The sequence below is a fragment of the Rattus norvegicus genome, chromosome 13 (genome assembly GCF_021556685.1).
Source record: "Rattus norvegicus strain SHRSP/BbbUtx chromosome 13, alternate assembly SHRSP_T2T, whole genome shotgun sequence".
NCBI classification, from domain to species: domain Eukaryota; kingdom Metazoa; phylum Chordata; class Mammalia; order Rodentia; family Muridae; genus Rattus; species Rattus norvegicus.
In genome coordinates, this window is record NC_141546.1 from 72,083,116 (window position 1) to 72,099,421 (window position 16,306).

At 38.0% G+C, this 16,306-nt stretch overlaps 1 protein-coding gene across 4 annotated transcripts in view; it reads right to left on the reverse strand.

Moving 5' to 3' along the window:
• Rasal2 (RAS protein activator like 2) overlaps positions 1 to 16,306 on the reverse strand; it is a 293,935-nt gene that overhangs the window by 237,818 nt on the left and 39,811 nt on the right.

Consider the following 16,306-nt stretch of genomic DNA (forward strand, 5'->3'; position numbering starts at 1 on the left):
ATAGGTAAAAGATTGTCTAGAAAGACTCACAAAGCATAAGTGACCCACTTTCGAAACAGTCAACCTCTTTTTCCCCCTTGAAACTACAAACTACTCAGACTTTAAGTCTGCATTTTCCAAATCAGTATTTTTGACAGTCTTCTCTAAGATCACCTACTATTTTCATTGCTGTGTAGGAAAAGGTACTTGGAATAGTATGAAAGTCTGCAATGAATGTTTACCAGAGGAACCAGGCCAGTTACTGGTTAAATTTCTGGACTCCAAGGCATAGGTATACCTGACAGCAAAGCCAGTACCACCATGAGAATAAGAAAGTGCACGATTTAAGTACAGATTACATAATGTAAATGGGCTAAAGGTATTTCTCTTCAACTTATCTTAAAGACTAGAAAATGATTTTGGATATATTTATTTATATAAAAATTCCATATACTTTCAAAAGCAATTGGCATATAATAGTGTATAAATTTATTGATGGCTGATAAATAATTAATGTACTTGTAATCCATTATTGACAGATTTTATAATTTATGCTCAGCAAGAGCAAATGCTATAAAATTTGGCTAAAATTAATTCATAGCCAGGAAATAAAACAGTAAGAAATAAACAAGGCCCAGAGACTAAACCACCACCCAAAGAGTACACATGGAGGGACCCATGGTTCCAGCCACATATGTAGCAGAGGATGGCCTTATTGAACATTAATGAGAAGAGGCCCCTGGTTCTGTGAAGGCTAAATGCCCCTGTATAGGGGAAAGCCAAGGTGAAGAGATGGGAGGGAATAGATGGGTGGGGGGAACACTCTTGTAGAGGCAAGGGGAGGGGGGAAGAGAGGGGGATACGGGGACTCCAGAGAGGATATCAGGAAAGGGACAACATTTGAAATGTAAGTAAAGAAAATATCCAATTAAAAGAAAGAAAAAAGCAAACAAGGGATGGAAAAAAATCAGCAACTGATATCAACAAAACTGAAAAGTAAGCCTGATTGTTAAACAAGCATTAAAAAATGCAAACTATATACCTCCTTCCAATTTCTTGATCCTCTATACTTCTCTCTGGTCTATTCCCACACATGATCCTGCCCCCCCCCCTTTTCCCTCTTCCTGGAAAGCAAGAGGCTCCCAGGACCCAATGAGGATGACATTAGCTGAAATACCCAACAGAGGGGAGTGAGAACCTGTAGAGACTATATCCAGAGTTTAGGCATGGCCCCTGGTTGAGGGATAGGGTCGTCTATCCATCTCAAAAACATTAGCCCAGAATTGCTCCTGTCTAAAGGAAATGCAGGGACAAAGAGTGGAGCAGAGACTGAAGGAAAGGTCACCCAGAGATTGCCCCACGCTACTGCTCATGTCAAGAAGCACTTGCTGACAGGAGCCTGGTATCACTGTCCCCTGAGAGGCTTTGCCAGAGCGTGACATGACCAATACATATGTGTACGCTCACAGCCAATCATCACTGAGCACAGGCACCCCAATGGAGGGTTTAGGGTAAGAACTGAAGGAGCTGAAGGGGTTTGCAAACCCATAGTAAGATCAACAATATCAACAAACCAGACCCCCATCCCGACCAGAGCTCATAGGGACTAAACCACCAACCAAAAAGTACACATAGAGTGACCCATGGTTCCAGCTGCATATGTAGCAGAGGATGGCCTTATCTGGCATAAATGGGAGGGGAGGCCCTCGGCCCTGTGGAGGCTCGATGCCCTAGCATAGGGGAATGCTAGCGTGGTGAAGTGAGAGTGGGTGGGTGGGTGGGTGAGGGAGCTCCCCACTGTACAGAAGCAGAAGGGAAGCAGGATGGGTTAGGGGTTTGCTGAGGAGAAACTGGGAAGGGGACAACATCTGAAATGTAAATAAATAAAATAACCAAAAAAAGGCTAAAACCAGAGATTATAAATAAATCATGCCATCTCCAAGTTAAAAAAAAATGCAAGCTGGTAAGTGCATGTGTGCATAACTATAATTATATAACAAACATTGATGTACTAAGCATTTAAAACAGTGGTTCACGACCTTCTTCTTAATGCTGCTACCCTTCAATACAGTTCCTCAAGTTGTGGGGACCCCCAACTATAAAATTATTTTCATTGATACTTTATAACTGTAGTTGTAGTACTATTATGAATCATAATGTGAATATCTATGTTTTCCTTAGTCTTATGCAATGCTATAAAAGGGTTGTTGACCCCCAGCCACCAACAGGGATCATGACCCACAAGTTGAGAACTACTGATTTAAAGGCTTTGAGAAATGAAAAGGGGCTAAAGATAAACCAGACTTCACTGATAAGCCAATCATGAAATAAGAATGGATAACATATTGTCTTTCAGAAGAAAAAGGCAAACAAATTGGATTAAACACAGGAGAATTATTAAGAAAATACTAGGTGAGAACTCCTTTTGAAAGATATAAAGTAGTCAGGCTGTGGTGGCACATGCCTTTAATCCTAGCACTTGAGAGGCAGAGATAGGGGATCTTTTAGTTTGAGGCCAGCCAGGTCTATGGATTCCAGGACAGCCAAGCCTACACGGAGAAATTCTGTCTCGAAAAACCAAAAGTGTAAAGCAAACAGAAGAAAACACTATAAATTAAAAATTTTAATTCAGTCTGGAGAGGTGGCTTAGCTCTGGCTAAGAGCACTGCCTGCTCTTCCAATGGATCAGGGTTGGATTCCCAGTACCTACAAGGTGCACAACCATTTGTAACTCCAGTTCCGGGGCATACAATGTCCTCTTCTGACCTTTGCAGGCACTATGCACACACATGGTACACACACACACACACACACACACACACACACACACACACACACACAGAGAGAAAGAGAGAGAGAGAGAGAGAGAGAGAGAGAGAGAGATACACACATACAGAGGCGAAACAAATATAAAATAAATATAGTAAGATTTGTTTTTACATTTAAGCATAAATATTTTGTTTCTAATTAGATATTTCATTTTTTTAACTGCTTGCTTTGTTGCAATGAGAAAGTAACTATGATTTAGCTCTTTCTATATTTTTATAAATGTTAGAATATAGAAAGGAATCTCTTAACCTACTTCATAATGTTTAATCCTCTATCCAATAATTTACTTTCTAGAAATCAAATATCCGCTTTGGAATCTAAGTCTTCCTTCAAAACAAAGTAACACTGTTCTGCCTATTAATAGTTTACCCTATCTAGAAATGAAGAGTAATTTAAAAGAAAAAAAAAGACACAACCAACCTAAAATAAATGAGTGGGCAGATATAGAAGGATATAGTCATCTGTTAAAGAATGTAAGAGTCAAAATAAACATATTCTTAATTACATAGCTGAACTCCTCATCTATTTTAACATTTTCATGGCAGGTATTTCTATAAAATATGAAGTAGTATGTCAAGTCAACACTCTGGCAAGCATATCCCAGGATTTTTACAAGCTGCTTTTCTGCAAGGGTCTGTCCATCTAACACCATTCTCATTTTAACACCATACTGTGCCCAAATTGGATGGATGGATGGATGGATGGATGGATGGATGGATAGATGGATGGATGATGGAGGAATGGCGCTCTCTCTCTCTCTCTCTCTCTCTCTCTCTCTCTCTCTCTCTCTCTCTCTCTCTCTCTCCCTGTTCTTAAAAATTCTAAATAGATTTGCAACTGTTCTCTACAATAAGAAATCCACATTTAGTTGCGATTCAATAATATAGACAATGCAGAAGAAAACAGAAATATGAAAGTTGTAAAGAGATTTTTTTCAATTAGGAAATGTAAAGCTGAAACGTCCACTAGCTTACACCTTATGAAAAAATAAAAACTAAAATCTCTTAGACCTTTCCAATAATCATCATTTTCATCATACACCTAAGAGAAGACATCTTTGTGAATTATAATGACTAAAAAGAAAAATCTTTAAAAATCAAGTCATCTGAGTGAATTAATTCATGGGTAAGTCAATCAATGCCTAATATAAAAGATATAGAAAAGTAGACTATACACCAAAATAAGGCTTTCTACTAAGAATTACTATTTTACTGTAAATCTGGTCAAGTTCAAACCTGGGGGACTGGAGAGACGGCTCCAGTTAATGTTATGTATACATATTTAGCCTATGTATGTATGTATGCATGCATGTATGTACATACATGTATATGGAAGAGCACTGGTTGCTCTACTTAAGGACACAGGTTTGATTCCCAGCACCCACAAAATGACTCACAACCACCTATAACTCCAGTTCCAAGGAATACAACACCCTCTTCTAGACTTTGTAGGCATCTGGGATGCACATGGTGCCCAAACGAATGTTGGCAAAACATCCATACACATAAAATAAAAGTAAATAAATCTATCTTTGAAATTACTTACAGTCCATGGCTGAGGAGTCTTAATTCCTAGGGAGATGGAGGAAAACAACATGCAACAACAGTATGCTTTGCTAAGTGATAATACTGTCCGACTGTCTATTAAGTATTTATACCTATAGGTCTGTGCTGATCTCCGCTTCAGTCACAGAAGCTTTTTTTCGAAACGGGTAGTGGTTCATGTAAAGACCATGACTGGTCAATGTGCTGAGAATGAGAGACTGTGAGGGTTTAGCCCTTGTCTTTATCAAGCCCCGCTACCAGCAAGGCTCAGGGAATACCATGTAAGGAGGGAGAGAAAGACTCTAAGACACAGAATGTGGGGAGCAATGCTGTCAAACACTACATTCTGCACAGAGCATAACCACTACACGCATAAACTAAGGGCTGCTAAGGTTCTGCGCTCAAGACCAGCACGAGATCAAAGCAATAGAATTCCAAGATGGATAGGAGAAAGCCCACAAAGCATCTCCCCAGCTGAGGCACTATTGGCCACTAGAGGAGGGAGTGGGCTAGATTTTTTTTTTTTTTTGGATAGGGGGGATATGGCCACTGGCAAGATACCCACATCCCAGTAGATGACACCACATCCATAAACATACAGGCAATACTAACTGGATTAGAGTTTGAGCCCATTTAGCAAAATAATGATAGGAGATTCACCCGTGGACGATGATCTTCCTAGCCATGGTTTCTTGATTTACAGCACTATGCATGTGTTTTCCCTTGAGAAGCAGACCTTAAATCAAACTGCTCTCTAAATGTATACACAGGACAGTATAGTTCTCAGACCTCATGAGTGAAGTTTCTCTGCCGGTAGAATGCAGTTAAGATAGAAACTCACAACTGATCAAGTATTGAGAATAAGTGTCCACGTACTGCTCAGCCATAAATGAAGCATCTATAGCACACTCCATAACTCCAAAGCTCAGAGACCAATGGCATGAAGAGGAGAGGGTTTTAAAAGTCAGAGGTTGGGAAAGATCAGGGTGAAACACTGGCTTCTGGATATGACAGGACCATGCATTAACTCACAGCAGATCTTTGATCTCACTACACGAGATCAAACCAACGAGTTAACATTCCAAGCTCCTCTCCCCCAACACTTACTGAGGAGCTACTGGCAGTAGATGGCTGCTGGGGAAGAATATTTCTATTTTCTTCAGAAATATGGCCCCTGGTAGGTTGACATGCTCAAGTACGTGACCCCATATTCATGAATATAAGGGCAGCACAACTTGGACATAGCCTATGTATGTATGCATCTGTGTGTGTAATATATATATACATATATATATATATGTATATATATATATACCTGCCTCTGCCTCTGCCTCTGCTGGGAGTAAAGGCATGCACTACCATTCCCAGACAGGTGTCAAATCCAAATTAACACACAGTAACAAAACTGGCTACAAAATAAGTTAACAGTGTGTTTTTTAACCCATATCTTGTATGGTGATGCAGGTACTAAGATTAAACATAAACTTACAGGCAAAAGTCTCACGAATACAGAGGCCAGTATTCATCACAGCTATCCTACAAAGCTATTAGTGTTCTAGACTGCTTTGATTCTCAGGTTTTAAGACATGTAAAGCATATGTCTAAGAGAAGCCTTTTCAGAGCACCAGTGTTGTACTGACTACAAATTTTAGATCTTTATAAAGAATTTTGCAGAAATTAAACCACTAGAAATTGAGTTGAAGACATGAAATTGGAAAAGGGGGTTATATCATATAGCAATGATTATTTCTGGTATATTTTACCTTTGTGGATATATTTACATATCTAGGTCTATATATAATACAGATGTAGTATTTGGTCAGACATAGAACACCAGGGCTAGTTTTCTTTTGGGACTCAGTCACAGAACCAAAAATGAGACTAAATCAATTATTTGTATATTGTCTCTAACTTCAAATGTGTTTGCTAAACCTGGGAGCTGTTCAAGTTTAAAAGTGCACAAAACTTTAGAAAGGCATATGCAGGTAGGTAGGTGCTTGAAGAGTTTCCTGCCCCCTTTGCCAACAGTAAGATACCGTTTGCTTGTGCCATAAATCAAATAAACCTTCAGCAGTTTTCAATACTGACAAGAAAATCTGGTTGTGTGGCTAACACTGAAAACACACTGTAAGTCCAAGAGGAACTCTTATCTTTAACATGTTCTCACATATTCTTAAAAGTAGTGTCCTGTCTACTTTTTCTCAGATCACTATTTTTCTAAATTAATGTATATATCTGATCTAAATAGTTTCTATAAATAACTGATAATATCATTTAAATTCACCATCCGACAAATAAGTATATAATTTACATTTTAAGTCATTACTATCTTGTACAACTATCAACCAATAATACAGAAAAAAGTATAGCCAAAACGAAATTACCCATTTCAGTGTCTTTCTAATTTAAACTTCCAAGTTTCCTGGGCAAAGATAAGGCCCATTATCATGTGCTTTGTATAACACTGATAAATGGCAGCTATCTTAGTCACTGTCCTATTGATATAAAGAGACACTATGACAAAGGCAACTCTTATAAAGAAAGCATTTAATTGGGGGCTTGCTTACGCTGTCCATTATCATCATGGCAGAGAGCCTGATGGCAGGCAGGCATAGTGCTGAGAAGCAACTGAGAGCTATCCTGATCCATGAGAGGGGAGGGAGGAAAGGGGAGAGAGGAAAGGGGAGAGAGAGGGAGAGTGAACAGGAAGGAGGAGATGGAGGAAGAGATGGAGAGATCTGAGAGACTGAGCTTTTTAAACCTCAAAGCCCAACTCTAGTAGCATACTTCCAACAAGGACACATCCACCACAACAAGGCCACATCCACTAATCCTTCTAATCTTTTCAAATAGTGACACTCCCTGGTAACTAAGCATTTCAAAATTATAACTCATAGGTGCCATTCTCATTCAAGCTACCATATCACTCCACACACCCTACTTGCTGGTCATATTACTTACCCCTAAACAAAACTCTGCAAATGGAAACTGTATTGCCAGTCCCTATCCCAGGAACTCTCACTCGATCTACCAGTTGGAAAGTTTTACATTTGGTATCTGGAGTAACTAAAGTATCTTCCTCAGAATACACTCTAGAAAGAACTGTAATGAAATGCTATGAAAATTCCTATACCTAAGGTTTTAAACTTTAAAATGACATGACACATACTAATGACTGTTAAAAACTGATTCTGCAGTTCTCTCTTTAATAAACTCATGAATATGAAGATAGCTAAACTTATGTCTAAATCACAGAATTCTTAATTTTTTACATTTAGTTGTGTGTGTGTGTGTGTGTGTGTGTGTGTGTGTGTGTGTGTTTCCAGTGTGCTCATGTGCCATGCCTTACATGTAGACAGGACATCAGAAGACTCTCTCCACTCTTCACCTAAGCCCTGAAGATCAAACTCCGACTGCCAACACGTAAGCATCTTTACATACTATACCATCTTGCCAACCCCCTAAATCTGCAAAGACTTTAACCACACCTTAAACATATTAGACACTGTATTTAAGGCCCATAGCAATTCAAATAAGGTTTTCACATGAAAACTGTTGCCACATGGATAGCAATACTTGAAATATTTTAAGTGCATTTCCTTAAAACCATTAGCTAATCAACCACATTAACATTGTGCTACCTCCCCCTGCATGAGTGCACACTATAGGGGTACACACACACACACACACACACCCCACTTATACATACAGAAAAGAAAGTCAAAATTTACAAATTAATATAAGGAACAAAGTGCTATTTGCTTTTAAGAAACTGAAAACAGAGCAGTTTGGTGCTGATGAGGTCAATGAACACTTCAGAGAATACTGTGTTTGAGGACACTAGAAATACAAATGGAGGGTATGCATTTGGTAACATGTATACATATGTATACCTCTGCATCAAATGGAGGAAAGAGAAAGATTACTAATGTACTTTTTATCTGCTTATCTATGTAAAAGTCTTCAAAAGACATCATGTCACGAACTATTAGGGTGATGTTTGTCATGATTATAAGACTCACTAAGCAAGGCAACATGTTTTATAATTTCTCCTGTTTATAATTCCCACAGGGACTCACATTCACCTGTAAAATTAGTAGAAATACCCTCACTCATTAATTGAATCTCACCAGTTAGGGACATGAGGATTAATAACATACTTTGGCTTAATCACCACATTCACTGGCTCTAAATAATACATATGCAGATGAGGGTTCAAGTATGTGCATCTGCACACACATGTAAACAATAAGGAGTATGTTCTAAAAAATTGAAGCTTTAATCTCATCAAGTAAAAATAATAAGTGAAAACATTTCTCCATCATAATAAGATATGTGGGGCCTAGAGAGATGGCTCAGTGGTTAAGAGCACTGACTGCTCTTCCAGAGGTCCTGAGTTCAATTCCCAGCAACCACATGGTGTCTCACAACCATCTGTAATGAGATCTGATGCCTTATTCTGGTGTGTCTGATGACAGCTACAGTCTACTCATATACATTAAAAAAAAAAAAATCTCGGCTGAAGAACTAGATCAGATGTTAAAGGCTTACAAATAAAATATCAAGATATCTAACAAGCACACCACAACTCACAAACAAGCTTTACTGCTACACTCAGTATACACAATAGAAATTTTTTGTTGCTTTTTAAATGAGAAGTGGGGAGAGGGTTCAGTTGTTAAGAACACTTGATTCTCTTGATTTGTTTCCCAGAACTCACACTGGGCAGCTCACAATCATCTCCAACTCCAGTTTCAGAGAATCAAATGCCCTCTGTGGACATCTGAAGATATACAGTATGCATACATATACATATACAACATGCATGTGTGTATATACAGATACAAGCATCAATGTATATTTATATATGATTTCTATATATCACATATATGTGATATGTGTGTGATTTTCTTTTGTGTGCATATATATGCGCCTGTTTTAAAATATTAATTTAAAAAATAAAATGAGAAAAAATTCGATACTCAAAGGAAATCGGCATTAACAAAATTACTGATGGTAGTTTATTTGTAACAACTATTTAAATGATGGGGAAATATAGTTTTTTTCTTTTTTCTTTTCTTTTTTTTCGGAGCTGGGGACCGAACTCAGAGACTAGAACTCAGAACTAGGCAAGCGCTCTACCACTGAGCTAAATCCCCAACCCCGGAAATATAGTTTAACTGAACACTTTGCTTATCATTTGCAGTCCTGCTGCAATGCTCAAAAATAAAGACATTTCTCATGAATGTTGGCACTATTTTATCTAGAATTAACCAGTATTTCAATAATTACAACTAGAAAAAAAGATTAATCTGGTTGATTGTTGACAAAATGATTGCAGAGATGGAAGTAGGAATAACTCAAGTCCTGCACTCAGAAAAGCACCACATGTTTGCATACCCACAAAAACTAAGATGTGATAGCAACTAGCATAAAAAATACTCTCTTATAGCTGGTTTCTAATTTTAAGTTGCTGGGTTTTTCAAATTTTCATTCTGAAGTAGTTTTATTCATATAAGAGATCGATACATATATACATAGATATAAAGATAAACATTTGAAGAATTTCAAGCTGGATGTCGTGGCTGCCTATTATCTCCAGCACTTAGGTAGTAGAAAGGGAAAAGTTTAAAGTCATTGTCAAGAGAGAACAAACTCCTACCAGACTTCCACATGCTTGAAGTAGCATGCTCATGTATATATGCACACACACAATTAGTAAATGTTTTTTAAAAAGGCAAATTTATATTTGTTTCTATTCTGAAACTATAAATTATAAAAATTAAAAAGAATGTTTTTTAATTTGCCAATAACTTTAATAAATGAGAGAGCCAGAATAGGCAAATATGTAAATCAGTTTTGAAACACATCCTGCATCGCTCTGTTTTAATCATTTCATTTGAAACTGTTGAGGAGTAAAAAAGGTAAGGGACTGTCTGGCCACCTGAGACAAAGTCTGGGCACTAATGTGAAATGAGATGAGTCAAAGTCATCCTTCTGTATTGTGTGACTGGCCCAGTTAGAAAACATATCCATGACAATCCAAGACAGGCATCATTGGGTGGATGCCACTGGATTATCTCATGAGCAGTGTTTTTCATATCAAATATGACTTAGACTAAAATATGAAGAACAGAATTGAAAACCAAAATTTAAAATACCCAGTATAATAACAATTATCACAATTTTAATTTGAAACAAATAGCACAAGTCATTCTAAATATTTTCCAAATTACTTGTTATTTATATTTTAAATTTCAAGATTTTGCCCCACTGATTCCAATATAATTATGACCTTTCAATGGTTGTATCTTGGAAAGATTATACAATATTATAATGAATACAAACTTTAAAATTCAAATGTTACCAAGAAACAATTATGTAACTCTCTAAGATCTGTATGTTGCCCATAACCTATGACTTTAGAAAAACCAAAATGAGATGGATACCTTTTAGAAGGGAGATAACATACTTGCTTTTTTTTTTCATAAGGGGAAACAGACTACTGGAGGCAGTAACAAAAGCACTGGGATTTGAACAGGCTCAGAGTGGGTGCCAGACCAAGTCCAGAAACAACTCCAATTGCCACAAATTCAGAAGAAACAAAAACCAAGCTGGTGGGAATCATTCACAGCAAAACAGACCAGAAAGAGACTGCCGGCTGCTCCTGGAACTGAGACAGTAAATACAGAATGCAAACTTGATTGATGTTAAGTACTAGTCTTGAGACAGAATCTTCTTTTTTTTTTTCTTTTTTCTTTATTAACTTGAATATTTATTATTTACATTTCGATTGTTATTCCCTTTCCCGGTACCAGGCCAACATCCCCCTAACCCGTCCCCTCCCCTTCTATATGGGTGTTTCCCTCCCCATCCTCCCCCCATTACCACCCTCCCCCCAACAATCACGTTCACTGGGGGTTCAGTATTAGCAGGACCCAGGGCTTCCCCTTACACTGGTGATCTTACTAGGCTATTCATTGCTACCTATGAGGTCAGAGTCCAGGGTCAGTCCATGTATAGTCTTTAGGTAGTGGCTTAGTCCCTGGAAGCTCTGGTTGCTTGGCATTGTTGTTCATATGGGGTCTCGAGCCCCTTCAAGCTCTTCCAGTCCTTTCTCTGATTCCTTCAACGGGGGTCCCGTTCTCAGTTCAATGGTTTGCTGCTGGCATTTACCTATTTATTTGCTGTATTCTGGCTGTGTCTCTCAGGAGAGATCTACATCTGGCTCCTGTCGGCCTGCACTTCTTTGCTTCATCCATCTTGTCTAATTGGGTGGCTGTATATGTATGGGCCACACGTGGGGCAGGCTCTGAATGGGTGTTCTTTCTGCCTCTGTTTTAATCTTTGCCTCCCTGTTCCCTCCCTATTCTTATTCCCCTTTTAAAGAAGGAGTGAAGCATTGGCATTTTGATCATCCGTCTTGAGTTTCATTTGTTCTATGCATCTAGGGTAATTCAAGCATTTGGGCTAATAGCCACTTATCAATGAGTGCATACCATGTGTGTTTTTCTGTGGTTGGGTTATCTCACTCAGGATGATATTTTCCAGTTCCAACCATTTGCCTACGAATTTCATAAAGTCATTGTTTTTGTATAGATGTACCACATTTTCTGTATCCATTCCTCTGTTGAAGGGCATCTGGGTTCTTTCCAGCTTCTGGCTATTATAAATAAGGCTGCGATGAACATAGTGGAGCACGTGTCTTTGTTATATGTTGGGGCATCTTTTGGGTATATGCCCAAGAGAGGTATAGCTGGGTCCTCAGGCAGTTCAATGTCCAATTTTCTGAGGAACCTCCAGACTGATTTCCAGAATGGTTATACCAGTCCGCAATCCCACCAACAATGGAGGAGTGTTCCTCTTTCTACACATCCTCGCAAGCATCTGCTGTCACCTGAGTTTTTGATCTTAGCCATTCTCACTGGTGTGAGGTGAAATCTCAGGGTTGTTTTGATTTGCATTTCCCTTATGACTAAAGGTGTTGAACATTTCTTTAGGTGTTTCTCAGCCATTCAGCATTCCTCAGCTGTGAATTCTTTGTTTAGCTCTGAACCCCATTTTTTTTTAGAGATTTATTCATTTATTATATATAAGTACACTGTAGCTGTCTTCAGATACACCAGAAGAGGGCATCAGATCTCTTTACAGATGGTTGTGAGCTACCATGTGGTTGCTGGGAATTGAACTCAGGACCTCTGGAAGAGCAGTCAGGGCTCTTAACCACTGAGCCATCTCTCCAGCCCTGAACCCCATTCTTAATAGGGTTATTTGTCTCCCTTCGGTCTAACTTCTTGAGTTCTTTGTATATTTTGGATATAAGGCCTCTATCTGTTGTAGAATTGGTAAAGATCTTTTCCCAATCTGTTGGTTGCCGTTTTGTCCTAACCACAGTGTCCTTTGCCTTACAGAAGCTTTGCAGTTTTATGAGATCCCATTTGTCAATTCTTGATCTTAGAGCATAAGCCATTGATGTTTTGTTCAGGAAATTTTCTCCAGTGCCCATGTGTTCGAGATGCTTCCCCACTTTTTCTTCTATTAGTTTGAGTGTATCTAGTTTGATGTGGAGGTCCTTGATCCACTTGGACTTAAGCTTTGTACAGAGTGATAACCATGGATCAATCGAGACAGAATCTTCTAATGGAAGAGATATGCTAGAGACAATTCAAAGATGAAGAATACTCAGATGACCTCCAAAGATCAAAGCAATAGCCAACAACTGGGAAAGGTAGAATTACAAAGCCGGCTATGTATAAAATGGTTCACAGCTGACACCTTTGCATAGATACATTGTGTCTACTTTTCTTGATCAGCTCCACTACAGTTTCCAACACAACAAGTGTCATCGTAGAAGAAATACCTATTTCCCCAGAAAACCTAATAGAAATGTGTCTTAGTGCTTTGTCCAACCTAATCTTAAAGTATCAAACCCCAAAACCATGCTGTCCAAAAATAAGGGTATCATTCCATTTATCATTAAGTATCAGTAACGCATGAGAATCAGACAGAGATCTGGAAAAATAACTTGATTAAATAACACCGTCAAAATAATCAGTAATAGAAGAAATATACTGTTAGTAAAGGAATATGCTGTTCCCAGGAGTAAAGACCCAGATTACTCCAAATCAGGAGCACTTTCAAATCAGATCCTTCATAGCACTGATCCTATTCTTATAACTACTTCAAAAAACAAAGCAATGTTGACTCCAGTGGGAATCTATTGGAGATCACAGCAGAGGAAAGAAAAAGAACTAAATTCAAACAGCAAGCGCAAGGACACCAAGAAGTCTCAGAGTGACCCTGCTTTTTCTCTGCATCTTCCCCTGAAATCTAGCTGAGCCTGCCTGCCTACCTACCCGGACCCTTGAACTTGACTGGTTATGGAGTTATTAGAATGTGTCTAACGATGCTTTATGTCTTTTTCTTATTTTCTCTTCTCCTCCTATTCAATAAGACATGTCATATGCCAAACATCTCAAAAGCCATCACACACACACACACACACACACACACACACACACACACACGCGCGCGCGCGCGCGCGCGCGCGGATAGTTCTAAAATAACACTTGTCACACCTGTCACTCACTATCACACATACACTTTTACATGTATTTCTATCATATAAAAATGTGAACCCAACTGACATTCTGAAAATGAAAAATATACACTTCCCAAATCTTATCTAAAATTTGTTATTGCCACAGATATGAAATAAAACACATACATCATGTATTAAGTTTACTGTTTACAGGAAACCTACTAACCAAACATTATCATTATCATTTAAAATAACCTGGTTTAACAAAAAACAAGCATAGTAGAAACATAGTTATTGCTTACTTAAGAGTTAGTTTTTAACATGTACAAATAGAAGTTAAATTCGGGAAAATGAAAAGAAATTAAAAACAGCAACTTATATCACTATTGTTCATTAATCAATTGTTTGCTATCTTTGTATTTATTTATATGTTCTTGCCAGCAACTGGTAAATAACCTGGTATTTTAAAATTCCTTTAATTTGCCTTAAATGGAATAATTAATTTCCACTTAGGTATTATTGAATGTCAAATTTCTATCATAAAGCTATAATTATAAGCTCCTAGCTATGCAGTAAACTGAACAAAATACTCTTAAAATTAAGTGCCTAGTCATCATTAAACAAGACAAAGTATACAAGGCTTACTGAAGGGTCAAATGACTAAACATTCTAATAGGTTTCTGTAAGTAATTAAAGCAACCAGTAGATTACTAATTACTGCAAAGAAGATATCTTTGTTCTAAGAACTCCTATGACAATCTAGATATGCATGTCATACAGAGACTATGAGACATATTAGAACCTATTTCAAGTGTTTCTAAGAAAGATCCAAGTTCTATGGCCTACACCTACAAAGCACAACCACAGTCAATTAAAGACAGTCTTAGATGGTCAAGTCATTCATATGGGCACTAAATAGAACCAAGAGAGGAAGTACAACATGCCCAGAAATTGTCTGAAGAGAAAGGGGGAAATTAAAATTGGTAAATGACAGTGATCTAAAATCTATCCCTCAGCATGGATGACAAAGGAGGATGCTTTTACCACTAAAAGTGCTCCATGAGACAGTAGGTTTTCTTTTAAGGTAATGCATAAATTATAGGAGTAGGATATCATCACATTCCTAAAACATTTAAACTTATTTTTAATAGATCCAGCAATTAAAAATACTTATGGAATACTGTGAGGCACACAAACATTTGCAGTATCAGGGTTTTGGAGTTTCTTGTTTGGTGAATAAAAAGTGAACTAGGGATTTGGTTCACTGGATAAAAGCATTTGCTGCACAGGCCTGACAAACTGAGTTCAAGCCCTAGAACTCATGAAGAAAGCTATATGAGGTGGCACACATTGGTAATCCCAGGGCCCCTATCTAGTACAGAAGATAGAGATGGGAGAACCACCCAGAAGCTAGCTTGAGGAATGCAGCACAGCAGAAACCAGAGAAATCATTGGTAAGAAGCAAAAGCCAACTCCCAAAAGTTGTTATCTGACTTCAAAACTTTGGCACATGTTCATAACCCCTTACATACACACACCCTCGTATGCATGCATGCACACACACTCACACTAATGAACATAAAATTTAAATAAGTAAAAAAGAAACAAAAGCATCATAGGTGCTTATGACATACTAACAATACTGTTTAGTAAAAGTAGAAATTAGCTGCTCAATGAGGCAAATTTTCTCCCATTTTATTCTCTCTATATATATCTCCCAGTTCCATTATTACAAGTGTCTCAGACCACCTATAATAAGCATCTTGCCCAATATAATCCCATTTGTGTGACAGAGGGAGTCTGGTAGTCATACATATTTTAATAGTTTGTTCATATTCACTTACTCATTTACCTGCTTACTAAGCTAGTTTAACAATAGAATGAAAGTTAAGAGACAAACTATTCAATACTCCCAATGTGTTGTTAACCTTAAGCACCTAATTTGGCAAAAAATAAAGTGTTACAGTAGTGATCCACAACTATAAATTAATAACCCAAGTTATAAGAAATAAATGAATTGATCTTAAGATAAATGAAAATAGCCAAAGGCTATCCTAAAGGAGATGTTTCACTCATTCCAAACCTTTATACAGACATCCCACCTGCAGACTGGCCTGACACACACCATGGGGAGAGCAGGACTATGGGAAAAAGGTTACTGCCATCCATCACTGTGAAAATTAATAGCTTTATAACAGTTGGAGAAATAAGGTATGGCACAGCAATTCAATTTGCTATTCAAAAAAGTGTAGGCAAAGTCCATTCATAACATTCTCTTCCCATGGCCACCTACGTGCTAATCCATTATTCAAATGCCAAAGGCAACAGCAGGCACACATACTCAGCCAATAAGTCACCATTCTAAGGGCTGCACGAACACTTCCAGCTCAGTCATCTAAGCATAATACATTAG